Below are 22,784 nucleotides of genomic sequence, written 5' to 3' on the forward strand. Positions count from 1 at the left end.
CCCACTGAGCTCGAGCTGTTTTGCAAGGAGGAATGGGGAAAAAATGTCAGTCTCTCGATGTGCAAAACTGATAGAGACATACCCCAAGCGACTTACAGCTGTAATCGCAGCAAAAGGTGGCGCTACAAAGTATTAACTTAAGGGGGCTGAATAATTTTGCACGCCCAATTTTTCAGTTTTTGATTTGTTAAAAAAGTTTGAAATATCCAATAAATGTCATTCCACTTCATGATTGTGTCCCACTTGTTGTTGATTCTTCACAAAAAAATACAGTTTTATATCTTTATGTTTGAAGCCTGAAATGTGGCAAAAGGTCGCAAAGTTCAAGGGGGCCGAATACTTTCGCAAGGCACTGTATATGAGGTTTAAAAAGGTTTCTGAAGTTTGTAATATTCCCTTACGAAAAATGTATCAACCGCTACAAAAATGTCAAAAAATTATCATCAGAATAATAATTCACATTTCCTGTTGCTGCGGCAACCTAGCTCAAATTAACATAATATAGCTAGCTGTACGTTGACTAAGCATTTATCAATGTACACTCAGTATACAAAACATTAAGAACTCTTTCGGCGACATCGACTGACCAGGTGAATCCAGGTGAAAGCTATGAACCCTTATTGATGTCACTTGTTAAATCCATTTCAATCAGTGTAAATGAAGGGGAGGAGACAGGTTAAAGAAGGATTTTTAAGCCTTGAGATAATTGAGACATGGATTGTGTATGTGTGCCATTCAGAGGGTGAATGGGCAAGACAAAAGTTTGAAGTGCCTTTAAACGGGGTATGGTTGTACGTGCCAGGCGCACCGGGTTTGTGTCAAGAACTGCGACGCTGCTGGATTTTTCGCGCTTTACAGTTTCCCGTGTGTATCAAGGATGGTCCACAACCCAAAGGACATCCACCCAACTTCACACAACTATGGGAAGCATTGGAGTCAACATGGGCTAGCATCCCAGTGGAACGTTTTCAACACCTTGTAGAGTCCGTGTCCTGACAAATTGAAGCTGTTCTGAGGGCAAATGGGTGGGGTGCAACTTAATATTAGGAAGGTGTTCCTAGTCTTTGGTATACTCAGTGTCTGTACGACTGTTGCTCACGTTCTAACCTATTATACTGTGTTTATTTGCAGGGAAAACCTGGTTACAAAGGAGAGATGGTATGTCATTCAAGTTGCCATTAATATTTCTGTTATTTTGAAGCTACAGTACATTCATTTCATATGACGTATTGCTTTCGATTTCCATTACACAGGGTGAGAGGGGCGAGTGTGGCATTCCAGGAATTAAAGGAGACAGGGTATGTATGAATAATCAAATTTGTCTGCTCTCTGTGTCATGCTTTTGTTCTATTGGTCGTATTACAGGCTGATTTATACAGTACCTTTCTTTACTGTTTCATTGACTGTCCACTCCCAGGGTCCTGAGGGTCCAATGGGCTCCAGAGGTGTCAGAGGTCTCCAGGTGGGTAGACAACAGCGACATGTACCTTGAAAATTCACATATTCAGATCAAAGCGTTATCCTTTTGTGAAACTCCTTTATAAGCACGTACATACTCACTCCGTGCTCCCTTCCCCTCCCTCCCACGCACACACACAATGTAGTTGATAATGGCTGTAATCAACCTGGATTGGATTCAGGAGTAGACAGAACAGAGTGAATGTAAATCCGGTACACTCCAAATAGTATGTTATGTTATGTTTGGTATGGTATGTATTCATTTGTGGATTTCGTATGCTTTGTTATGAAAATAATTAGAACATTTGCAAAATGTATGATATGTTACGAATTCCAATTTGTTGTCACTAACGTTAGCTAAGTGGCTAGGTGTCTAATGCTAATGTTAGCTAGGTAGCTAACGTTAGCTAGGCTAAGGGTTAGGGATTAGGTTTAAAGGGTTCAGGTTAGGGGGGTTAGCTAACATGCTAAGTAGTTGCAAAGTAGCTAAAAAATAGTAAGTAGATGCTAAAACGCTAAAGTTGAGTTGCTAGATGTTCGCGTTATACGCTTCCCTGTCCACCCTTCCACTTGACCAACCACCCTACTTTTGTTTTTGCCTTAAGTAACCTTCTGTCTTATGTAACCATACCAAACATAACATACAGTATCATACTAATTTGAGTGTCCCGGATTTACCCTTACTATGTTACGTCTAGTCTATGTGACCAGGCTGCTGTAAACTCTTTAGCTCTTCCCAGTAATTTAGCATCAGTATCTGGGTAACCTTCACTTTATATCTAGATGTGAATGGTGTCCTCCAGCACAGTAGTAGCAGCAGCACATGTACTCTTGTTAAGGAGTGTTCTTTGTTCCTCCCCAGGGTTTACCCGGACCACAGGGTGACATGGGACCTGAGGGCCCGCAAGGAAAGAAGGTTAGTAAAGAAGACACTTCATACTTAACTCATCACACACATCTGCTGTCACCTGTACACTTACTTTTACTAGAACTTTAAAAGACAGATTCCTGACACCCATTCTACTACCTGGGAGTCGAGGGGCATGTGTCAACCCTAAAAGGCACCTATGGAAGATATTGGCCCAGTGCCATTGTGCCTTCACCTTCATTAGTTCAGCAGCGTGGGGATTAATGTTAGTTTTCACAACCATATACAGGTTTAGTTAATGGCAGGGGTCCTGTTTCTAAATATACACTGGGAACTGCCTAGAGCATTGTCAACTTCCTTACCAGTCCTTTATAGGGATTGTCAAGGCACTTAATAACAGCTATGAAAAGTAAAATGTTCTCTCTCCATGTGAGAACATGCAGGTGTCTGTTGGAAAGAGATAATATGAACAAAAGGGTAAACACTTAGAATGTCAAAGATATATGTTTTGCTCCCATAATATGAGTAGGTTATACTGTACGTGTTGAGTGTATGTATTGAGGTTTTTGGCAGATGAGATCTTAGCAGCAGAGGGGATAGGTCACACCATTTGCTGACAAATTAGTATCTCTTACTATTTGAATCAGCACCACCATCAAATACAATGTTTCAAGAGTGGACGAATTATGGAGTATCAATTTTTAAAGTCTACCCTGTTATTAGGAATATGTTTTAAGTATGTAAGGTGTTGAGCATTTAAAAGAGCAGGTTGACGTTTATTGGTATGATTCTTGTCCTGGAGGCAGAACTGATCGATTTTCACTAAATGGGCCAGCTGCAAAGTCAAAATTGGCTATTTTTTTTAAATGTATGAAATCAAAAATGTGCTGTTTGGTCTTCATTTAAGGTTAGGGTTAGGCATTAAGGTTAGCAATGTGTTTGGGGTTAGGGTTAGGTTTAAAAGTGTATGACTTTGTGGCTGTGCTGTGCCAGCTAGTGATCATTCTGCAGAGCTGCCAGAAAGATTAATGATGGAAAATGCAAACCTGCTTTAAGAGGTCAAATGCAATTTTTCCGTTGGTATGGAGATATGCAATGGAAATTGTGAGATATCTGCCTTGCTTTGGGAAAACTTTTTAAGTGGTTATCTCAGCTTTCTTCTTGACAGGCTCCACTTCTATGCTGTTTCTCATTTAGGATTAAATATATCCTAAGTCATGAGTGAAGCTCATAATTACTCCAAACTCTGCAGTGAACCATTGCCTCCAGTAAAACAGCTCTTCAATGTTTTGAGACTGTGTGTTTTTGACTACTTTGAGTCGGAAACTCAACTGAGAAAATGCCTGGCCTTAGGATATGTCCTGACTTGTTTTAATTTGTAGGGGCCAAATAGTTGCCCACTTTTCCATGTACAGTTCAGTTCAGACAATAGCTCATCCACCAGTACTGTTTTCACCACTTTTCCACCAGAGTTGTAAACATTGAAATGAAGGTAAAAGTTCAACTTAAATAAATTGACTTAACCTAACTAACAGGTTGTTACATCAATCTAATTTCAACATAGTCATCAGAACTATGTATATGTTGAAAATTATTGAGTGGTTTAAATTGTACAATTTTAGATTTGATTAGACATATTTTATTTGACAATCGTTTCAAATGTTGATAGTAAAATGGTATGTTTAAATCAGTGGCGTAGTTTCAACATCATGCTATCAACCTAAATAAAGAGGTATATTGAAATAAAACATAAAGCCATAGTCCAACCATTTCTGCCTGAGCAGTGACTCCTACTGGTATATGAGGGCTAATGTACTTCAATGATAACAAGTCCACCATCCAGATGCCTACCTCTGTACCCTGCTTAGCAATCAAGCTGTGTTCATTTCCTCTGAGCTATCATTTCAACACATTTAGACATTGATTCCAGACTCATTTGCGTAGTCTACCTAAATAACATTGAATAGTTGAAAGTCGTTCGGAGTGAGGTTTGCGTTTATGTAGGCTACATTGCCCAAATGATTTGCCAAACAAAGTACATGTAGCTAGATATACTATCGTTCATCCATGGTTGATTGGATCTTTGAAAGTTTAGAAGTAGTTACCGTTAACCCTATAAATAGGATGCTAAATTCATGATATTAATAATACTGTACAGTTTTACCTTTGGATATTGTCCTGTATATGCAGGACGGTTGGTTGATTTAAAATGTAATCTACAAGTTATTAATACAGTATGTTAGATTCACGTCTTCATCTCAACCAAACATTTAGGAATATGGGGCGGCAGGGTAGCCTAGTGGTTAGAGTGTTGGACTAGTAACTGGAAGGTTGCGAGTTCAAACCCCCGAGCTGACAAGGTACAAATCTGTCGTTCTGCCCCTGAACAGGCAGTTAACCCACTGTTCCCAGGCCGTCATTGAAAATAAGAATTTGTTCTTAACTGACTTGCCTGGTTAAATAAAAAAATAAAAATAAATCACATCCAACTTTATTTGAAGTGTATTCAAAGTTTGATTTGATTTAGTGCTATTCTTTAACTTAGATTTTTGGTTGAGATGGAGACGGGAAACCAACATTTCAATCATTAATTGATTGAAACCTAATAGGAGAGATTATTCTGCTTGCATAGTCTATATACTGTATATTATGAATAACATATATATACAAAACAATATCCAAAGATATAAGCTTATTATTAATATCATGAATTTGGAATCGTCTTTATATAGTCTTATGGTAACTACTTGTAAAGATCCAATTAACGACGGACGAATGATAGTATACCAAGCTTCAAGTTGTAATTATCCTTTGGGAAAATTAGATGTCAATGTAGCCTACATAAACCCAACCTCACTTCGAATTTACTTTCACATAAATGTGTAAGAAAAGTTAGTTACTTTCAACAATTCAATGTTATTTAGGTAGTCTACGCAAACGAGTATGGAAACTGATTAATGTCTAAATGTGTTGAGATTATAGCTCAGCTGAATCGAACACAGCTTGTTTCCACAGTCAAGCAGGGTAAATAGAGGTAGGCATGTGGATGGTAGACTTGTTCTCACTGAAGTGCATTATGCCTCATATACCAGTAGGAGTCAACGTTGTTCAGGCTAGCTTCACATTTTATTTCAATATATGGGGTCCGGAATTGTCACCCTTGATAAAGATGAGCAACTATAACTGTATAAAATAATTCAAATAGTGAGCTACAATATATTGCATGCTCAAAGAATTGGGAAATTATAATATTTTATACTAATACAATTACTCAGAGAAATAGAATTTGTTTAACAAGTCATTTTTTCCCCCTAAAGATTCTTATAAATAAAGTAGTCAAAAGTTTAGTATTTGGTCCCATTTTCTCAGCACACAATGACTACATCAAGCTTGTAACTCTACACACTTGTTGGATAGATTTGCAGTTCGTTTTGGTTGGGTTTCAGATTAGTTTGTACCCATTAGAAATGAATGGTGTATAATCTATAGTCATTTTGGAGTCACTTTTATTGTAAATAAGAATATAATATGTTTCGAAATACTTCTGCATTAATGTGGATGCCACCATGATTATGTGAATGAATTGTGGATAATGATGAGTGGGAAAGTTACATAGGGTCAAAGATCATACCTCCAACTTTTTTTTGACCCTTTGTATCTTTCTCACACATTCAGGATTATCCATTATCATGGTAGCATCCACATTAATGTACAAGTGTTAAAAAACATATTATATTCTAATTTACAATAAAAGTGACTCCAAAATAAAAAATAATACATTACTTACCATTCATACTTATTATTATTTTTTTGCTCAATCTGATTGGATGGGCCTTTGCTCCAAAGTGGCAGGCGTGGGCCTCTTCTTTTTCAACATTGATGTATGAAACATAATCAAATATGAAATCCAACATCATTTCCACCACCTAATATATTAAATATAGGATGAAAAATATGAGTTTTCTTTATTTTCAACTCAATTTAAAAGTATACATAGTTCTGATGATCATGCTGAAATTAGATTGATGTATTTAAGTTGAACTTTTACCTTAATTTCAATGTTTGCAACTCTGGTGGATGAGCTATTGTCTGAACTGCACTGTACATGGAAAGGTGGGCAACCTTTTGGCCCCTACAAATTTTTTAAAAACTGGTTGGAATTAGATGAAAACAGTACTAGTATATTTACTTTTTTGTCTTTTCCATGTTGATTCCACGTCACAATACATTGACAAATTACATTAAATTACTGTTGATTCAACCAGTGTGCACCCAGTGGGTCTGCATGATTTATAACACATTTGAGTAATTACCTTCGAGATCAGAAGTTCTGTTATGAGCTTTTACTCATCAACTTCAAAAATAGTCTATGTGCAAGTATTTTCTGAGCAATACTAGGCTTTGTTTATAAGTCAAATTTAGGAAGAATATAATTGATATTATATCAATATATACAGTTCAAGTTGGAGGTTTACATACACCTTAGCCAAATACCTTTAAACTCAGTTTTTCACAATTCCTGACATTTAATCCTAGTAAAAATTACCTGTCTGAGGTCAGTTAGGATCACCAATTTATTTTAAGAATGTGAAATGTCAAAATAATAGTAGAGATAATAATTTATTTGAGCTTTTATTTCTTTCATCACATTCACAGTGGGTCAGAAGTTTACATACACTCAATTAGTATTTGGTAGCATTGCCTTTAAATGGTTTAACTTGGGTCAAACATTTCAGGTAGCCTTCCACAAGCTACCCACAATAGGTTGGGTGAATGTTTACCCATTCCTCCTGACAGAGCTGGTGTAACTGAGTCAGGTTTGTAGGCCTCCTTGCTCACACACGCTTTTTCAGTTCTGTCCACAAATCTTCTATGGGATTAAGGTCGGGGCTTTGTGATGATCACTCCAATACCTTGACTTTGTTGTTCTTAAGCCATTTTGCCACAACTTTGGAAGTATGCTTGGGGTCATTGTCTATTTGGAAGACCCATTTGCGACCAAGCTTTAACCACCTGACTGATGTCTTGAGATGTTGCTTCAATATATCCACATAATTTTCCTGTCTCACGATGCCATCTATTTTGTGAAGTGCACCAGTCCCTCCTGCACCAAAGCACCCCCACAACATGATGCTGCCATCCCCGTGCTTCACGGTTGAGATGGTGTTCTTCAGCTTGCAAGCCTTCCCCTTTGTCCTCCAAACATAATGATGGTCATTATGGCCAAACATTTATATTTTTGTTTCATCAGACCAGAGGACATTTCTCCAAAAAGTACGATCTTTGTCCCCATGTGCAGTTGCAAACCTGGCAAAGTCTGGCTTTTTTATGGCGGTTTTGGAGCAGTGGCTTCTTCCTTGCTGAGCAGCCTTTCAGGTTATGTCGATATTGGACTAATTTTACTGTGGATATAGGGTGTTTTGTACCTATTCCTCCAACATCTTCACAAGGTCCTTTGCTGTTGTTCTGGGATTGATTTAGACTTTTTACACCAAAGTATGTACATCTCTAGGAGACAGAACGCGTCTCCTTCCTGAGCGGTATGGCGGCTGCGTGGTCCCACGGTGTTTATACTTGCGTACTATTGTTTGTACAGATGAACGTGGTACCTTTAAGCGTTTGGAAATTGCTCCCAAGGATGAACCAGACTTGTGGAGGTCTACAAATTTTTTTCTGAGGTCTTGGCTGATTTCTTTAGATTTTCCCATGATGTCAAGCAAAGAGGCACAATTGGAAGGTTGGCCTCGAAATACATCCACAGGTAGACCACCAACTGACTCGAATGATGTCAATTAATTGTAAACTTCTGACTTCAACTGTATCTGAGTAAGAGAGATCAAAGGGCGATGTTTCTGTGGGATGTCAATTAACATTCATCTGAATGTAAATGTAAAACAACTGGATGTTTAAAGGTTGTCTGATCTGCGTCGACAGAATTCGAGCTTTGGACTGCCCTTTTTCTGTAACCATTGACTGTATAAATGAATGATCAAAGCCATCGATCATGTGACACCATTCGTGTCTATGTGAAGATAAAGTAGCGCATTGAAGCCAAATTAAGTCGGTTAAGATGGTGTCTCATGGCGACATGCCAGTTTGAGCTACACCAGGAAGTCACTTTACAGGCTAGCTCATTGTTGCCCACTCTAATTGAGTAACTCAATTGGAAGGTCGACCTTGGTACTGCAGACTGCCATTAGCAACTAAATTATCCTTATAACTTATTTTGTGTGCGATTTTCAAATCATTGGTTCAAGGACATTAGAAGCATTAGAAGTATTAGAAGCAATTATTGGTGTCGTGGTTGTCTTCGATAACCCACTCCCTTGTTCTTTAGAGTGGGTCTGTGTTAAGCTGCTAACTTTGTTTGTTGCTAACTTTTCTGTGTTTCTCGTGTTGGTTATCATAGGGTGACCGCGGTCTAACTGGGCCGCCCGGAATTCAGGGAGAAACGGGTATTGGACTTCCTGGACCAAAGGTACGTTTTTTTTCTATTATTGCTTTTGTCTAACTAATTAATTGTTTTATGTTACCTGTTCCATCTCGCCATGTCTTCTTTCTAGGGTGATCTGGGATTCCAGGGAAGACTCGGCCCCCCTGGTCCGCCAGGGCTGGGTGAACATGGCCAGCCAGTGAGTGGACAGAAACTCTACTGGCATTTTACTGTAGCATACTGCATTACGTAGTTTGGTTTCATTGACAACCAGACTGATTTTTTTCCAACTTTGAGTAATACTGTATATCACAGTAGGAAATGTGAGCTGGGATGACAACTTCAAAGACAGTGTCATCTGACCCAATGTTGGAAAAATAATTATGCTGATTTATTTTACAGGGGCCTCAAGGGCCACAAGGTGTTCAAGGGGAGAAAGGACCCCATGGCGAGGGGCTCCCTGGACCAAAGGTATGAATACAATAGAGAAATTATCTGGGTACAGCTGGAATCAAATCAAATTCTATTTGTCACATGCGCCGAGTACGACAGGTGTAGACCTTACTGTGAAATGCTTACTATAACACCCTTAACACCCTTAAATAGAGTTAAGAAAATTTTACAAAATTAACTAAAGTAAAAAAAAAATCTAAGTAACACTATAAAATAACAATAATGAGGCTATATACAGGGGTACCGGTACCGAGTCAATATGCGGGGTACAGGTTAGTCGAGGTAATTTCTACATGTAGGTAGGGGCAAAATGACTATGCATAGATAATAAACAGCGACTGGCATCAGTGTAGGGGGTTAAATGCAAATACTCCGGGTGGCCATTTGATGAATTGTTCAGCAGTCTTATGGCTTGTGGGAAGAAGCTGTTAATGAGCCTTTTGGTCCTAGACTTGCGGTAGCAGAGAGAACAGTCTATTACTTAGGTGACAGGAGTCTTTGACAATTTTTGGGGCCTTCCTCTGACACCGCCTGGTATATAATGTAGGTCCTGGATGGCAGTAAACTTGGCCCCAATGATGTACCGGGCTTTACGCACTACCTTCTGTAGGCAGTGATGCAACAGGATGCTCTCAATGGTGCAGCTGTAGAACTTTTTGAGGTTCTGGGGACCCATGCCAAATCTTTTCAGACTCCCGAGGGGGAAAAGGCGTTGTCGTGTCCTCTTCTCGACCTTCTTGGTGTGTTTGGACCATGATACTTTGTTGGTAATGTGGACAGCATGGAACTTGAAACTCTCGACCCGCTCCACTACAGCCCTGTCCATGTGAAAGGGGGCATGTTCAGCCCTCTTTTTCCTGTAGTCCACAATCATCTCCTTTGTCTTGCTCACGTTGAGGGAGAGATTGTTTTCCTGGCACCACACTGCTATGTCTCTGACCTCCTACCTACAGGCTGTCTCATCGTTGTCGATGATCAGGCCTACCACCGTTGTGTCATAAGCAAACTTAATGATGGTGTTGGTGTCGTGCTTGGCCACACAGTCGTGGGTGAACAAGGAGTACAGGAGGGGACTAAGCACTTACCCCTGAGTGGCCCCCGTGTTGAGGATCAGCGTGGTAAATGCGTGGTTGCCTAGCCTTACCACCTGGGGACTGCCCGTCAGGAAGTCCAGGATCCAGTTGCAGAGGTAGGTGTTTAGTCCCAGGGTCCTTAGCTTAGTGATGAGCTTTGAGGGCACTATGGTGTTGAACACTGAGCTGTAGTCAATGAACAGCATTCTCGCATAGGTGTTGCTTTTGTCTGGGACTAAACACCTCCCTCTGCAACTGGATCCTGGACTTCCTGACGTGCAGCCCCTAGTTGGTGAGGGTAGGTAGCAACACATCTGCTACGATGATCCTCAACACTGGAGCTCCCCAGGGGTGTGTGCTCAGTCCCCCCTGTACTCCTTGTTCACCCACGACTGCATGGCCAGCCACGACTCCAACACCATCATTAAGTTCTGCCGACACAACAGTGGTAGGCCTGATCACTGACAACGATGAGACAGCCTATAGGGAGGATGTCAGAGACCTGGCCGGGTGGTGCCAGAATAACAACCTATCCCTCAACGTAACCAAGACTAACGAGATGATTGTGGACTACAGGAAAAGGAGTACCGAGCACGTCCCCATTCCCATTGACAGGGCTGTTGTGGAGCAGGTTGAGAGCTTCAAATTACTTGGTGTCCACATCACCAACAAACTAGAATGGTCCAAACACACCAAGACAGTCGTGAAGTGGGCATGACAAAGCCTATTCCCCTTCATGAAACTAAAAAGATTTGGCATGGGTCCTGAGATCCTCAAAAGGTTGCATCACTGCCTGGTATGGCAATTGCTCAGCCTCAGACATCAAGGCACTTCAGAGGGTAGTGTGTACGGCCCAGTACATCACTGGGCCAAAGCTGCCTGCCATCCAGGACCTCTACACCAGGCGGTGTCAGAGGAAGGCCCTGAAAATAGTCAAAGACCCCAGCCACCCCAGTCATAAACTGTTCTCTCTACTACCGCATGGCAAGCGGTACCGAAGTACCAAGTCTAGGACAAAAAGGCTTCTCAACAGTTTTTACCCCCAAGCCATAAGACTCCTGAACAGGTAACCAAATGGTTACCCGGACTATTTGCATTGTGTTCCCCCCCCTACCCCTCTTTTATGCTGCTGCTACTCTCTGTTTATCTTATATGCATAGTCACTTTAACTATACATTCATATACATACTACCTCAATTGGCTATCACACATTGGCTAACCGGACTATCTGCATTGTGTCCCACCACCCGCCAACCCCTCTTTTTACGCTACCGCTACTCTCTGTTCATCATATATGCATAATCACTTTAACCATGTACATATTACTTCAATAAGCCTGACTAACCGGTGTCTGTATATAGCCTTGCTACGCTTATTTTCAAATGTCTTTTTACTGTTGTTTTATTTCTTTACTTACCTACACACACACACACACCTTTTTTTTCGCACTATTGGTTAGAGCGTGTAAGTAAGCATTTCACTGTAAGGTCTACTACACCTGTTGTATTCGACGCACGTGACAAATAAACCTTGATTTGATTTGAGATTAGTGTCCCGCTCCTTGAAAGCGGCAGCTCTAACCTTTAGCTCGGTTGCGGATGTTGCCTGTAATCCATGCCTGCTGGTTGGGATATGTACTTATGGTCACTGTGGGGATACGATTCCATTGTTTCCAGTGATATTTGTGTTAGCCCACATCATCTTTTCTGGGATTACCGGTAGCAACAATTCTGGAAGCAACATTAAAGCGAAATAATTTAGCTTTAATACAATAATAGCAGAAACGGACGTAAACCTGCTATTAAAAAGATGGCTTCTCAACCTCTTGATTCTACCAGTATCTTGGCTGTTGAAGATGCCCATCTGTTAGGCCATATATGACATTGGAAACAGACAAGGCATTACATACACATGAAAGCACAGCTCTCACTGGATTTCAGAGAGAAGAAATGTGTAATCGGACAGATTCTTCACTTATTTATTCTTCAACACATTGGCTGCAACTGTCAAAGTCAGGCTCTGCCCTTCTCCAAAGCAGTCTACTCAAAGCTCAAGTGCTCAATCAAGTGTTACCATTCATGTTGCTGTGCATGAGCAAACCCTATAAAAACAATGTCATTACTCCATGTCACAACTTGTGGAGTGACATACAGTGCATTCAGAAAGTATTCAGACCCCTTCCCTTTTCCACATTTTGTTACGTTACAGCCTTACTCTAAAATGTATGAAATGATTTTTCATTCTACACAATACACAATAATGATAAAGCAAAAATAGTTTTTTAGAAACAGAAATACCTTATTTACATAAGTGTTCAGACCCTTTGCTATGAAACTGAGTTCAGGTGCATCCTGTTTCCATTGATCATCCTTGATGTTTTTACAACTTGATTGGAGTCCACCTGTGGTAAATTAAATTGATTGGACATCATTTGGAAAGGCACACACCTGTTTATACCGTAAGGTCTCACAGTTGACAGTGCATATCTGAGCAAAAACCAAGCCATGAGGTCGAAGGAATTGTCTGTAGAGCTCCGAGACAGGATTGTGTTGAGGAACAGATCTGGGGAATGGCACCAGAAAATGTCTGCTGCATTGAAAGTCCCCAAGAACAAAGTGGCCTCCATCAATCTTAAATGGAAGAAGTTTGGAACCACCGACTCGTTCTAGAGCTGGCCGCCTGGCCAAACGGAGTAATTGGGGGAGAAGGGCCTTGGTCAGGGAGGTGACCAAGAACCCGATGGTAACTCTGAGAGAGCTCCAGAGTTCCTCTGTGGAGATGGGAGAACCTCCCGGAAGGACAACCATCGCTGCAGCACTCCACCAATCACGCCTTTATGATATGTGTGACCAGACAGAAGCCACTCCTCAGTAAAGTAAAATGCACATGACAGCCTGCTTGGAGTTTGCCAAAAGGCACCTAAAGGACTCTCAGACCATGAGAAACACGAGTCTCTGGTCTGATGAAACCAAGATTGAACTCTTTGGCATCACCTCTGAAGGAAACCTGGCACCATCCCTAAGGTGAAGCATGGTGGTGGCAGCATCAGACTAATCCTGAGACTAGTCAGGATTAAGGGAAAGATGAACGGTGCAAAGTACAGAGTTCCTTGATGATAAACCTGCTCAGGACCTTCAAATAGGACAACAACCCTAAGCACATAGCCAAGACAACACAGGAGTGGCTTCGGGACAAGTCTCTGAATGAGCTCGAGTGGCCCCGACTTGAACCTGATCTAACAGATCTGGAGAGACCTGAAAATTGCTGACAGAGCTTGACAGGATCTGCAGAGAAGAATGGGAGAAACTCCACAGATTTTTTTATTTTACCAGGCAAGTCAGTTAAGAATTCATTCTTATTTTCAATGACAGCCTAGGAACAGTGGGTTAACTGCCTGTTCAGGGGCAGAATGACAGATTAGTACCTTGTCAGCTCGGGGGTTTGAACTTGCAACCTTCCGGTTTACTAGTCCAACGCTCTAACCACTAGGCTACCCTGCCGCCCCATATACAGGTGTGCCAAGCTTGTTGAGTCATAACCAAGAAGACTCAAGGCTGTAATTACTGCCAAAAGTGCTTCAACAAAGTACTAGGGTCTGAATACTTTTGAAAATGTGATATTAATTTTTTCTTTTCAGAAATTTGCAAAAACCTTTGGCTTGGTCATTGTGGGATATTGTGTGTAGATTGATGAGGGGGGGAAACATTTTAATCAATTTTAGAATAAGGCTGTAAAATAACAAAATGAGGAAAAAGTCAAGGAGTCTGAATACATTCCGAATGCACCGTATACAATATTTTATATGTAGACTGTTCAAACATTACATACACATGGAGAGGGCCTGGATTTACATGAGATTTAAGAATGGCAAGCAAGCACAAAATGGAACACATGAAAACATGACATCACTTCGAGTTCATCATGGGTTTCATTTTAGTTATATTGTCATCATAACATCTAGAGACATGAGCATTAACACATGTGTATGTGTAGTAAAGTTTTTCCTGATTCAAGTCCGAACCTGAAAGCAAATTACATAATGGCACTGTTGAAAGTTTGAGTGGTTGATGCACATACATTTGGTAGTAGGCAGATCCTGAAAAAGGAGGGTAAACACAGAAAATGTCCTGAGGCAACCAAACATCTGTCAGAATTGTGCCAGACCCATTGGCACTTCTGGGAAAGTACCTCACCCCAAAATGGGTCAGGGCAGTTCTATAGAATGGGCCAACCCGCACAACAACTAATATGTTATTGTCTGTGTCTGCATTTCATTATTTTCTGTTGAGTTTGAGAAGGGCAAGTAACACTCATCGGAGGGATAACATAAACAGATTCCAACATGAATTAAAGATTTGGGAATAACATAACTACACTCACATTGGACCATGTCGTACTACTCACAAGACAGAGACAGGTGCTAACTTAACCCGCCCAGTCCTTACTACGCTATTGACTGAGAACAATGAGGATAGGTCTGTGAATGTGTGAGCTGGATGTGTGACTGGGAGAGAAGGGTGATGACTTGTCTTTGTTTTGCAGGGAGACCGGGGGTTGGACGGACCGAGGGGCCGAGAGGACAGACGGGTGCAGGAATCAAAGGAGAAAAGGTGGGCTGTGAATACGCCAGTAATGAATGCCATCCAGGGAAACATGTCATGTCTACCCAACAAAATACCTAGTGAAGTGCATAAACAAGCCTGAATGTCCTAGTCAGCAGGTGTCTCCTTGAAGGGACAAAGAAGGGCCAGCTGGGAGGGTGGGAGGGTGTTAAATCTCTAGTTATTTTGGAAAAGTTCAAAGTTGAAGGTGGTATTATTTTTGCACCACCTGTTGTAGGATTCAATAAACAACCATGTTATGATGTTAGAAGCAAAGATTTTCAAGCACATTTATTGGTGGTTACAGAATTTAGCCCTTTGGAGTCAGAAACAAGATGAGTACTGCACATCTCATTTCAGGAAGGCACTCATGCAGATATTCAACCCCCTTGGCATTTTTCCTACTTTGTTGTCCTACAACCTGGAATTAAAATGGATTTTTGTGGGGTTTGTATCATTTAATTTATACAACGAGCCTACCACTTTGAAGATGCAAAATATTTTTTATTGTGAAACAAGCAAGAAATAAGACAAAAAAACTGAACCTGAGCGTGCATAACTATTCACCCCCGAACATAGTCAATACTTTGTAGAGTCACCTTTTTCAGCAATTACAGCTGCAAGTCTCTTGGGATATGTCTCTATAAGCTTGGCACATCTAGCCACTGGGACCCATTCTTCAAGGCAAAACTACTCCAGCTCCTTCAAGTTGGATGAGTTCCATTGGTGTACAGCCAACTTTAAGTCATACCACAGATTCTCAATTGGATTGAGGACTGGGCTTTGACTAGGCCATTCCAATACATTTACATGTTTCCCCTTAAACCACTGAAGTGTTGCTTTAGCAGTATGCTTAGGGTCATTGTCCTGCTGAAAGGTGTACCTCCGTCCGATAGTGCCGCTTGCTTGGTGGTGTTGCAGACTCTGGGGCCAATCAGAACAGGTATGTATATGTAAATGTAAATATATACTGTATGTATACATTTACATATATACATACTGAGATCATGTGACAGATCATGTGACACTTAGATTGCACACAGGTGAACTTTATTTAACTAATTATGGGACTTCTGATAGTAATTGGTTACACCAGATCTTATTTAGGGGCTTCATAGCAAAGTTGCACGCACCACTTTTCTGTTTTTAATTTTTTTGAAACAAGTAATTTTTTTTCACTTCACCAATTTGGACTATTTTGTGTATGTCCATTCCATGAAATCCAGATAAAAATCCATTTAAATTACAGGTTCTAATGAAACAAAATAGGAAAACACCAAGGGGGGTGAATACTTTTGCAAGGCACTGTATCCCATTGGGCACACACTGGTTGAATTAACATTGCTTCCATGTCATTTCAACAAAATGATGTTGAACCAAAGTGGAATAGACGTTAAATTGAAGTCTGTACCTAGTGGGATAGGCCAATATGCTCATAAAGGGTTAAATACCAACCTTGACCCTCAACTGATTCTATGTTTGATCTCAGGGTGAGTTCGGGCCTCCAGGTCATCCAGGACTTGTTGGACTTACAGGAGCGGGCATCCAGGGGGAGAAGGTAAGTTGAGTGGCAAAAGTAACTTACATTTGAAGTTGACATGCACTTAGGTTGAAGTCATTAAAACTCGTTTTTCAACCACTCCACTAATTTCTTGTGAACAAACTATAGTTTTGGCAAGTCGGTTAGGACATCTAGTTTGTGCATGACACAAGTCATTTTTCCAACAATTGTTTACAGACAGATTATTTCACTTATAATTCACTGTATCACAATTCCAGTTGGTCAGAAGTTAACATACACAAAGTTCACTGTGCCTTTAAACAGCTTGGACAATTCCAGAAAATGATGTCATGGCTTTAGAAGCTTCTGATAATCGGCTAATTCAATTCACCTCAATTTGAGTCAAATTGAGGTGTACCTGTGGATGTATTTCAAGGCCTACCTTCAAACTCAGTGCCTCTTTGCTTGACACCACAAAAATTGCAGACCTCCACAAGTCTGGTTCATCCTTGGGAGCAATTTCCAAACGCCTGAAGGTACCACATTCATCTGTACAAACAATAGTATGCAAGTATAAACACCATGGGACCACGTAGCCATCATACCTTGTGACCTTGTGAAGATGCTGGAGGAAACCAGTACAAAAGTATTTATATCCACAGAAAAACAAGTCCTATATCGACATAACCTGAAAGGCCACTCAGCAAGGATGAAGCCACTGCTCCAAAACCGCCATAAAACAAGCCAGACTATGGTTTGCAACTGCACATGGGGACAAAGATCGTACTTTTTGGAGCAATGTCCTCTGATCTGACAAAACAAAGATCGAACTGTTTGGCCATAATGACCATCGTTATGTTTGGAGGTAAAAGGGGGAGGCTTGCAAGCCGAAGAACACCATCCCAACCGTGGAGCACGGGGGTGGCAGCATCATGTTGTGGGGGTGCTTTGCTGCAGGAGGGACTGGTGCTCTTCACAAAATAGATGGCATCATGAAGGAAATTGTGGATATATTGAAGCAACATCTCAAGACATCAGTCAGTATGTTAAAGCTTGGTTGCAAATGGGTCTTCCAAATGGACAATGACCCCAAGCATACTTCCAAAGTTGTAACAAAATGGCTTAAGGACAACAAAGTCAAGGTATTAGTGTGGCCATCACAAAGCCCTGACCTCAATCCTATAGAAAATTTGTGGGCAGAACCTAAAAATCGTATGCGAGCATATCTGACTCCGTTACACCAGTTCTGTAAGGAGGAATGGGCCAAAATTCACCCAACTTATTGTGGGAAGCTAGTGGAAGGCTACCTAAAATGTTTGACTCAAGTTAAACAATTTAAAGGCAATGTTACCAAATACTAATTGAGTGTATGTAAACTTCTGTCCCACTGGGAATGTGATGAAAGAAATAAAAGCTCAAATAAATCATTCTCTCTACTATTATTCTGACATTTCACATTCTTAAAATAAAGTGGTGATCCTAACTGACCTAAGACAGGTCATTTTTAATAGGATTAAATGTCAGGAATTGTGAAAAACTGAGTTTAAATGTATTTGGCTAAGGTGTATGTAAACTTCTGACTTCAACTGTAATACTACACTTGCATGTACATCACATACAAACAGTGACGAATTTAGCATGTACATTTTGGTGGGCCAAAACAATTGAGGGATGCATGCCGGCAAAGCCACTACACAACACAACACTAAACAATAGATTATTTGTGCTATAACGGTGACAAACGGTGCCCACAAACTGGTAGGACCTACGTAAAGCTGTCCCAACAGCAGCCCCAACAACTTACCACTACTACACCTGGCTATCAATGGTGCCTTGTCTGGCAGCGACACAGTTCATTCTGACTCATTTACCGCCTTTAAAAAAATCTAGCTGATATGGCTGACTTGCTTAAACAAATCTGGTTACTAGTGACAATTGAGATGTACAAACTATGACGTAGGTGATGACCAGAGGATAAGAGGCAAATCGTAATTCCGATTAAGACATTAATGAGCGAGCTAGGAAGGACGTAGTCAATATAACTATTTGTTCAGCACTTTTGAAATGTACAGTGACTGAATTCAGAACATGGGCCGTTCTTACAGTGTTGTCCCTGTACACCAAGTCAAAACCATTGATAAATAAAGGGGGCATTTAAGTAGACAATGAAAGCTCTTACAATATTCATTGATTACATTTCTCTAAAACAGGTTATAGTCTACATGTGCACCACCAAGTCAGATCAGTAGGCAAAATTAATGAGAGGAAAATTCACCAAATTATTCTCATGGGCTACTAACGGCTACCAACATACACTTTCTTAACTCAAGAAAGCAAAAAAGAGACCATGTTTGTATGCGGCTTTATTTTAAGTCAATGATTTGTTCTTTTATTATATTGTTTGCAAACTGATATGTGACAGGTATTAATGCCAAGATAACATGCAAAACGGGAGGGGGGGGGTAAAAATGAATGTGGGGCTCAAAACAGGTGGGACAAGTCGCCACCGCATACACACACACACACTGATATGATTGTGATTGTTATTCCTCAGGGAGTGGAGGGTCCCAGGGGTCCACCTGGCGGCAGAGGGACACAAGGGGAGGGCTTACCTGGACCTAAGGTTGGTGTTACGCCTAGATAATGTCAAATCAAATTGTATTTGTCAAATACAACAACCTTACAGTGAAATGCTTACTTACAAGCCCTTAAAAAACAATGCAGTTTTAAGAACAATAAGTGTTGATTAAAAATAAATGAGTAAATAACAAATATTTAAAGAACGGCAGTAAAATAACAGTAGCGAGGCTATATACTGTACCGGTACAGAGTCCATGTGCAGGGGCACAGGTTAGTTGAGGTAATTGAGGGAATATGCACATGTAGGTAGATTTAAAGTGACTATGCATAGATAATAAACAGAGAGTAGCAGCAGTGTAAAAGAGGGGGGGCAATGCAAATAGTCTGGGTAGCCATGTGATAAGCTGTTCAGTAGTCTTATGGCTTGGGGGTAGAAGCTGTTAAGAAGCCTTTTTGTCCTAGACTTGGCACTCCAGTACCGCTTGCCGTGCGGTAGCAGAGAGAACAGTCTATGACTAGGGTGGCTGGAGTCTTTGACCATTTTTAGGGCCTTTCTCTGACACCGCTTGGTATAGAGGTCCTGGATGGCAGGAACCTTGGCCCCAGGGATGTACTGGGCCGTACGCACTCCCCTCTGTAGTGCCGTGTGGTCGGAGGCCGAGCAGTTGCCATACCAGGCAGTGATGCAACCTGTCAGAATGATCTTGATGGTGCAGCTGTAGAACATTTGAGGATCTGAGGACCCATGCCAAATCTTTTCAGTCTCCTGAGGAAGAATAGGATTTGTCATTCCCTCTTCACGACTGTCTTGGTGTGTTTGGACCATGATATTTTGTTGGTGATGTGGACACCAAGGAACTTGAAGCTATCAACCTGTTCCACTACAGCCCCGTAGATGAGAATGGGGGTGTGCTCGGTCCTCCTTTTCCTGTAGTCCACAATCATTTATTTTCTCTTGATCACATTGAGGGAGAGTTTGTTATCCTGGCACCACACGGCCAGGTCTCTGACCTCCTTCCTATAGGCTGTTGAGGTTTAGCGTGGCAGATGTGTTGTTACCTACCCTTACCACCTGGGGGCGGCCCGTCAGAAAGTCCAGGATCCATTTGCAGAGGGAGGTGTTTCGTCCCAGAGTCCTTAGCTTAGTGATGAGCTTTGAGGGCACTATGGTGTTGAACGCTGAGCTGAGTAAATGAATAGCTGACAAGCATTCTCACATAGATGTTCCTTTTGTCCAGGTGGGAAAGGGCAGTATGGAGTGCAATAGAGATTGCATCATCTGTGGATCTGTTGGGGCAGTAAGCAATTTGGAGCGGGTCTAGGTTTTATTGGACAATGGTGTTGATGTGAGCCCAGACCAGCCTTTCAAAGCACTTTATGGCTACAGACGTGAGTGCTATGAGTCGGTAGTCATTTAGGCAGGTACCTTAGTGTTCTTGGGCACAGGGACTATGGTGGTCTGCTTGAAACATGTTAGCATTGCAGACTCAGTCAGGGACCGGTTTAAAATGTCAGTGAAGACACTTGCCAGTTGGTCAGCGCACGCTCAGAGTACACATCCTGGTAATCCGTCTTGTGAAGGTTGACCGGTTTAAAGGTCTTACTCACATCGGCCAAGGAGAGTGTGATCACACAGTCGTCCTGAACAGCAGATGCTTTCATGCATGTTTCAGTGTTGCTTGTCTCGAAGCGAGCATAAAAGTAATTTAGCTGTCACTGGGCAGGTCGCGGCTGTGCTTCCCTTTTAGTCTGTAATAGTTTGCAAGCCCTGCCACATCCAAAAAGCGTAGGAGCCAGAGTAGTACGATTCAATCTTAGTCTTGTATTGATGCTTTACCTATTTGATGGTTTGTCGGGGGCATAGCGCATTTCTTATAAGCTTCCGGGTTAGAGTCCCGCTCTTTGAAAGCGGCAGCTCTACTCTTTAGCTCAGTGAGGATTATGCCTGTAATCCATGGCTTCTGGTTGGGTTATGTACGTACAGTCACTGTAGGGATTTCATCAAATGCTACTTTCCATTTTCTTACTTCCAGGGCGATCAAGGTTTACCAGGAGAGCTTGGAGTTACAGGGGAAAGAGGTGTTGGTGAGCCAGGGCCAAAGGTAAGACAAATACTTTATCCACCCTCTTCCAAATAGTAAAGTAAATGCCTCCTCAAATTAGCATGGTGATCGCTCAGCAGCCAGTTTATTAGGTACACCGACTGAACATTAGAATGGGCAAAAACTTGTGACCGAAGCAACTTTGGCAATATCTAGACTTGACAGTTCATGCTGCTTTAATATTCTGATCATAAAGATCTGATCTTGGAATTCTGAGTGCATCATACGTGTACACCTATGTTTAAATGTGTCCACAGTGTCTGGATTCCCTTTTCCTGCACTATATTCAAATGCCAGAATGCATTCTACAAACAGTGGAATAGGGAAAATATGAAAATAACATAACAAAAATTGATGCCAGTAGCTAACTACTGTAGCTAACAAGCCAGCTAACCTCTGTATCTAGCCAGCAAGCAAGAAAATGGGTTAGCATAACTCTAGCCAAATAAGAAATATTGTTTCTAAATATTAGATAGCAGACTAGAATTTATGAGTCAAGCAAACACGTTCCTCACACACTATGAATGTATTTCGTCCAACGTTATAATGAAAAGGTCTCAATACAGAAGTTTTCTGGAGACTTGTGGGAGGAGTGCTGAAGACCTCGCCCACTGTATCCGCTTTCTGTAGCCTGATTGCGTTCGTCTTTTCAATGCAGTCTTTGAGCATGGTATGTTTGTCAGTGCCAGATTCGCCGGTTCCAGGATCTCAGAAACGGCCAGCCTCCTGGGCTTTTCACATGTGCAGAACGGCATTTCAGAACACACAACTCATCGGTCCTTGTCACGGATGGTCTATTGCGACCACAGCAGGTTCAGCTAAAAACATGAAGAAGCGACTCCAGTGAGCAGAAGTGGAAAAACATTGCCTGGTCTGACCAATCCCGGTTCCTGTTGCGTCATGCTGTTGGCATAGTCAGGATTTGGAATAAGCAGCATGAGTCCATGACCACATCCTGACCAGTGTCAACAGTATAGGATGGTGTGGGGAATGTTTTCCTAGCACACGTTATGTCCCTTGATACCAATTCAGGCTGTTCTGGAGGCAAAGGGAGTCCGACACCATACTAGATGAGTGTACCTAATAAACTTACCACTGAGTATTTTAAAAAGCTATTTGTTTCTTTTTCAGGGTGAGCCTGGTGCATATGGCCTGGCTGGCTTACCTGGTCTTCCAGGAGAGGACGGGGCTCCAGGACAGAAGGTGTGTTATTTCACCTTTACACCACTTCTATAGATACAGTATACCACAACAAAAGGGAATGTGCCAATGTGAAAGGGTTTGTTTCTGCCCCCTCTGCCAGGGTGAGTTTGGTATCGCTGGCCTCAGAGGTTCTGAGGGTGCAGCAGGGATCGGCATCCAGGGCGAGAAGGTAGGTTTCACATCCTTACCCTTCTTCTGTCATACTAACCTGTAAGCACCAAGAGGGGGTCATGTAAATTCTGTGTGCTCCACCCCTCCCAGGGAGATCAGGGTCAGAGGGGCATCCGTGGATTACATGGACCTTCTGGCATGACCGGACCCTCAGGGGCAAAGGTGAGAATAACACAATAACACTGTCTGAGACCGAACACTGTCTGATCACTACAGGGCAGGTGTATTGTTATTGTGACAACTGGGGTTTCATTCTGAGTTTGACAAATATTAATTGTTCAACCAGTATAGTAATCTATTTTACAGATTGTATTTAGTAAACATATCTTCTTTTTTTTTTA

At 41.5% G+C, this 22,784-nt stretch overlaps 1 pseudogene; it reads left to right on the forward strand.

The window, feature by feature from the left end:
• LOC124042885 overlaps window positions 1–22,784 on the forward strand; it is a 44,330-nt pseudogene that overhangs the window by 14,099 nt on the left and 7,447 nt on the right.

Source organism: Oncorhynchus gorbuscha, linkage group LG09 (genome assembly GCF_021184085.1).
Source record: "Oncorhynchus gorbuscha isolate QuinsamMale2020 ecotype Even-year linkage group LG09, OgorEven_v1.0, whole genome shotgun sequence".
Classification (NCBI taxonomy): domain Eukaryota; kingdom Metazoa; phylum Chordata; class Actinopteri; order Salmoniformes; family Salmonidae; genus Oncorhynchus; species Oncorhynchus gorbuscha.